General features: G+C 44.7%; 1 protein-coding gene across 1 annotated transcript in view; it reads left to right on the top strand.

The window, feature by feature from the left end:
* The first annotated feature begins 5,479 nt into the window (after positions 1–5,479).
* LOC110505921 (ALK and LTK ligand 2b) overlaps positions 5,480–5,846 on the top strand; it is a 25,272-nt gene continuing 24,905 nt past the window's right edge. The window contains exon 1 of the mRNA XM_036962979.2: positions 5,480–5,846. This exon is cut by the window's right edge and continues 555 nt beyond it. The gene's annotated coding sequence lies outside the window, so the exon portion shown is untranslated.

Raw genomic sequence — 5,846 nt, 5'->3', positions numbered from 1 at the left:
GTGTCACAGCATCATCAAACTGAGCTTGTTGTCATTGCAGGGAATCTCAACGCTGTGCGTTACAGGGAAGACATCCTCCTCCCTCATGTGGTACCCTTCCTGCAGGCTCATCCTGACATGACTCTCCAGCATGACAATGCCACCAGCCATACTGCTCGTTCTGTGCATGATTTCCTGCAAGACAGATATGTCAGTGTTCTGCCATGGCCAGCAAATAGCCCGGATCTCAATGCCATTGAGCTCGTCTGGGACCTGTCGGATCGGAGGGTGAGGGCTAGGGCCATTCCCCCCAGAAATGTCCGGGAACTTGCAGGTGCCTTGGTGGAAGTGTGGGGTAACATCTCACAGCAAGAACTGCCAAATCTGGAGCAGTCCATGAGGAGGAGATGCACTGCAGTACTTAATGAAGCTGGTGGCCACACCAGATACTGACTGTTACTTTTGATTTTGATCCCCCTTTGTTCAAGGACACATTATTCCATTTCTATTAGTCACAATATCTCTACCTGTACATGACCATCTGATCATTTATCACTCCAGTGTTAATCTGCAAAATTGTAATTATTCGCCTACCTCCTCATGCCTTTTGCACACAATGTATATAGACTCCCCCTTTGTTTTCTACTGTGTTATTGACTTGTTAATTGTTTACTCCATGTGTACTCTGTGTTGTCTGTTCACACTGCTATGCTTTATCTTGGCCAGGTTGCAGTTGTAAATGAGAACTTGTTCTCAACTAGCCTACCTGGTTAAATAAAGGTGTTCTCAACTAGCCTACCTGGTTAAATAAAGGTGTTCTCAACTAGCCTACCTGGTTAAATAAAGGTGTTCTCAACTAGCCTACCTGGTTAAATAAAGGTGTTCTCAACTAGCCTACCTGGTTAAATAAAGGTGTTCTCAACTAGCCTACCTGGTTAAATAAAGGTGAAATAAAATAAATAAAAAATTAAATTAAAATGTCTGTGGAACTTGTTAATTTCATGTCTCAGTTGTTGAAGCTTGTTGGAGCGGCAGGGTAGACTAGTGGTTAGAGTGTTGGACTAGTAACCGAAAGGTTGCAAGGTCATATCCCCAAGCTGACAAGGTCTGTCGTTCTGCCCCTGAACAGGCAGTTAACCCACTGTTCCTAGGCCATCATTGAAAATAAGAATTTGTTGTTAACTGCCTTGCCTAGTTAAATAAATAAAATGATTTTCATATGAATATTTACACATGTTAAGTTTGCTGAAAATAAATGCAGTTGACAGTGAGAGGACAATTCTTTTTTTGCTGAGTTTAGTCATACATGCATGTGTGCGTGTTCATGCGTGTGTGCTTGCATGTGCATGCATGTGCGTGTGTGTTTGTGTATGTGTGTGTTTTGTTCGTGCATGTGTGAGACCAGGTCAGGATGTTGTGTTTAGGGACCAGTAGATTGTGTTTAATCCTGTTGTTGTGTGTTAGTTCAGCTAGAGAGGCTGTGGGTGCCATGAACTCATAGGTACTAGCCAACATTAATTAAACAACATGACATGAGGCCCATCCTCGTCTGTAGAACCTGAGAAACAGTATGACATGGCCCATCCTCGTCTGTAGAACCTGAGAAAGAACATGACATGAGGCACATCCTCATCTGTAGAACCTGAGAAAGAACATGACATGAGGCCCATCCTCGTCTGTAGAACCTGAGAAACAGCATGACATGAGGCCCATCCTCGTCTGTAGAACCTGAGAAACAGCATGACATGAGGCCCATCCTCGTCTGTAGAACCTGAGAAACAGCATGACATGAGGCCCATCCTCGTCTGTAGAACCAGAGAAAGAACATGACATGAGGCCCATCCTCGTCTGTAGAACCTGAGAAACAGCATGACATGAGGCCCATCCTCGTCTGTAGAACCTGAGAAACAGCATGACATGAGGCCCATCCTCGTCTGTAGAACCTGAGAAACAGTATGACATGGCCCATCCTCGTCTGTAGAACCTGAGAAACAGCATGACATGGCCCATCCTCGTCTGTAGAACCTGAGAAAGAACATGACATGAGGCCCATCCTCGTCTGTAGAACCTGAGAAACAGCATGACATGAGGCCCATCCTCGTCTGTAGAACCTGAGAAACAGTATGACATGGCCCATCCTCGTCTGTAGAACCTGAGAAACAGCATGACATGGCCCATCCTCGTCTGTAGAACCTGAGAAACAGCATGACATGAGGCCCATCCTCGTCTGTAGAACCAGAGAAAGAACATGACATGAGGCCCATGGAGAGACACGGAGCAACATTGTTAAAGAATTAGCTAATCAGAAAAGAGTTCATTAAGAACATTGCATTTTGGGTAAACCATGAGTGTCTGACTTACAGTGCCTTGCGAAAGTATTCGGCCCCCTTGAACTTTGCGACCTTTTGCCACATTTCAGGCTTCAAACATAAAGATATAAAACTGTATTTTTTTGTGAAGAATCAACAACAAGTGGGACACAATCATGAAGTGGAACGACATTTATTGGATATTTCAAACTTTTTTAACAAATCAAAAACTGAAAAATTGGGCGTGCAAAATTATTCAGCCCCTTTACTTTCAGTGCAGCAAACTCTCTCCAGAAGTTCAGTGAGGATCTCTGAATGATCCAATGTTGACCTAAATGACTAATGATGATAAATACAATCCACCTGTGTGTAATCAAGTCTCCGTATAAATGCACCTGCACTGTGATAGTCTCAGAGGTCCGTCAAAAGCGCAGAGAGCATCATGAAGAACAAGGAACACACCAGGCAGGTCCGAGATACTGTTGTGAAGAAGTTTAAAGCCGGATTTGGATACAAAAAGATTTCCCAAGCTTTAAACATCCCAAGGAGCACTGTGCAAGCGATAATATTGAAATGGAAGGAGTATCAGACCACTGCAAATCTACCAAGACCTGACCGTCCCTCTAAACTTTCAGCTCATACAAGGAGAAGACCGATCAGAGATGCAGCCAAGAGGCCCATGATCACTCTGGATGAACTGCAGAGATCTACAGCTGAGGTGGGAGACTCTGTCCATAGGACAACAATCAGTCGTATATTGCACAAATCTGGCCTTTATGGAAGAGTGGCAAGAAGAAAGCCATTTAGTGGTTAAGGGCGCTGTACTGCAGCGCCAGCTGTGCCATCAGAGTCCTGGGTTCGCGCCCAGGCTCTGTCGTAACCGGCCGTGACCGGGAGGTCCGTGGGGCGACGCACAATTGGCCTAGCGTCGCCCGGGTTAGGGAGGGCTTGGTCGGTAGGGGTGTCCTTGTCTCATCGCGCACCAGCGACTCCTGTGGCGGGCTGGGCGCAGTGCGCGCTAGCCAAGGTGGCGAGGTGCACGGTGTTTCCTCCGGCGCATTGGTGCGGCTGGCTTCCGGGTTGGATGTGCGCTGTGTTAAAGAAGCAGCGGCTTGGTTGGTTGTGTATCGGAGGACGCATGACTTTCAACCTTCGTCTCTCCCGAGCCCGTACGGGAGTTGTAGCGATGAGACAAGATAGTAGCTACTACAACAATTGGACACCACGAAATTGGGGAGAAAAAGGGGTAAAATTTAAAAAAAAAAAAAAAGAAATAAAAAAAAAAAAAAGAAGAAAGCCATTTCTTAAAGATATCCATAAAAAGTGTCGTTTAAAGTTTGCCACAAGCCACCTGGGAGACACACCAAACATGTGGAAGAAGGTGCTCTGGTCAGATGAAACCAAAATTTAACTTTGTGGCAACAATGCAAAACGTTATGTTTGGCGTAAAAGCAACACACCATCCCCACTGTCAAACATGGTGGTGGCAGCATCATGGTTTGGGCCTGCTTTTCTTCAGCAGGGACAGGGAAGATGGTTAAAATTGATGGGAAGATGGATGGAGCCAAATACAGGACCATTCTGGAAGAAAACCTGATGGAGTCTGCAAAAGACCTGAGACTGGGACGGAGATTTGTCTTCCAACAAGACAATGATCCAAAACATAAAGCAAAATCTACAATGGAATGGTTCAAAAATAAACATATCCAGGTGTTAGAATGGCCAAGTCAAAGTCCAGACCTGAATCCAATCGAGAATCTGTGGAAAGAACTGAAAACTGCTGTTCACAAATGCTCTCCATCCAACCTCACTGAGCTCGAGCTGTTTTGCAAGGAGGAATGGGAAAAAATGTCAGTCTCTCGATGTGCAAAACTGATAGAGACATAACCCATGCGACTTACAGCTGTAATCGCAGCAAAAGGTGGCGCTACAAAGTATTAACTTAAGGGGGCTGAATAATTTTGCACGCCCAATTTTTCAGTTTTTGATTTGTTAAAAAAGTTTGAAATATCCAATAAATGTCGTTCCACTTCATGATTGTGTCCCACTTGTTGTTGATTCTTCACAAAAAAATACAGTTTTATATCTTTATGTTTGAAGCCTGAAATGTGGCAAAAGGTCGCAAAGTTCAAGGGGGCGAATACTTTCGCAAGGCACTGTAAATCTACAAATAATACATTAGTAGTTATGAGGCAAGGTGATGTAGATCAGTGTCTGCAGTCACTTGCACTAAAATATCGAACAAGCTAAATTACTTTATACAATTAAACCATGGACAAGTTAGTAGTCAACCTATTAGTGCAAATGTCATTTCAAAAACAATATAGGTGGCACAGCTGCGCAGTTCGTTGTCTTCGGTACCCGCCCCCGGGCATACGTCCATCCAGGGGTGGGCCAGATAGAAACAGGTTACATTCAGAGGTTCTGAGCAGGTGCTGAATACAGCTCAATGAATATTCAACAAAAAGTAAGAATCTGTCCTCGTGATCTGTCCCTATTTACGTAGTAGGCTCGCCTAGTGTCGCCAAACGTTCAGAAATAAACCTCCTAGTAATAATAAAATAAAATAAAAGCCTAGTTCTCATGAGTGCGTAAAATTATTCGAGAGAAGAGATATATCATATATCATATAAGGAATGATATATTGAATAATAATTTGAACGAGTCTAGGCTATTTTTGCTGAGTGGCAGTGTTGAGCCCCTGGTTGAGCTGAGATCGAGGTGAGCTGTTGTCTGTCCCTCGTGATCTTCCTGATTAATCAGCACAAGTTTAATAATAGTTCCAGCGCGAGCGAGACATAATCCCGATTAACATTAGCCGCCTCGAGGGCAACTAATAGCCTACCCCAAAACCACACGCGTGCACGCACGCACACACACAACCCCCGACTCAGGCCGAAAATAGGAGGAGAGGATAGATTATGTTTATTTCTCTATATGGGGAGTGGTGTTCAGATTAAGTAAACGAAAGCATTATTGGGCGTACAGTTCGAGGAGAGGCCTGAATGCGCGTGCTCCTTGGTACGGTCTGAACGGAGCACACAGTTGTGTGTGAAAGTTTACGTGAGAGAGCTTGTGTGTGTGTGTGTGTGTGTGTGTGTCCAGAACTACACAAACCACCCTGCTCCTGTAAATCATATTAATGTCTGTGAATTCCTGTCCTCTGGCGGACAAGATGTGAGTGAAACGGAAATCGATAGGGGAGGATCCTCGCGGGAGCAGGCTTTATACAATCTGTTAACCCTAGCGCTGCTCCTGTCCCATGCGGGGACATGGTTGAAGGACGGGAACACGTTTTTCCCCTACTATATTAGGGTACTAATTTATCATTATCAGCAATATCGAAAAAGATCAGGAAAAGAGAAGTGAGAGGAACATAAAAGTTTTCCAAAACGAGAGGACTGGGTGAACGGCATAGGGCGACCGGGGCCTGGGCTCCTTGCTGATCCGGTGTAAATATGACGTCTCTGTTCGGTTCTGCTCGCGCTCTGAACGGTGTTCTGATCAAAGACAACCCGGGATAATAGAAAAATACTCCAGGGACCTCAACACACACAA

This window comes from Oncorhynchus mykiss, chromosome 25 (genome assembly GCF_057628025.1).
Source record: "Oncorhynchus mykiss isolate SJ-2025 chromosome 25, ASM5762802v1, whole genome shotgun sequence".
In the NCBI taxonomy this organism is placed as follows: domain Eukaryota; kingdom Metazoa; phylum Chordata; class Actinopteri; order Salmoniformes; family Salmonidae; genus Oncorhynchus; species Oncorhynchus mykiss.
Note: the sequence above shows the minus strand (reverse complement) of the source record. Positions and strands in the feature narration are given on the sequence as shown.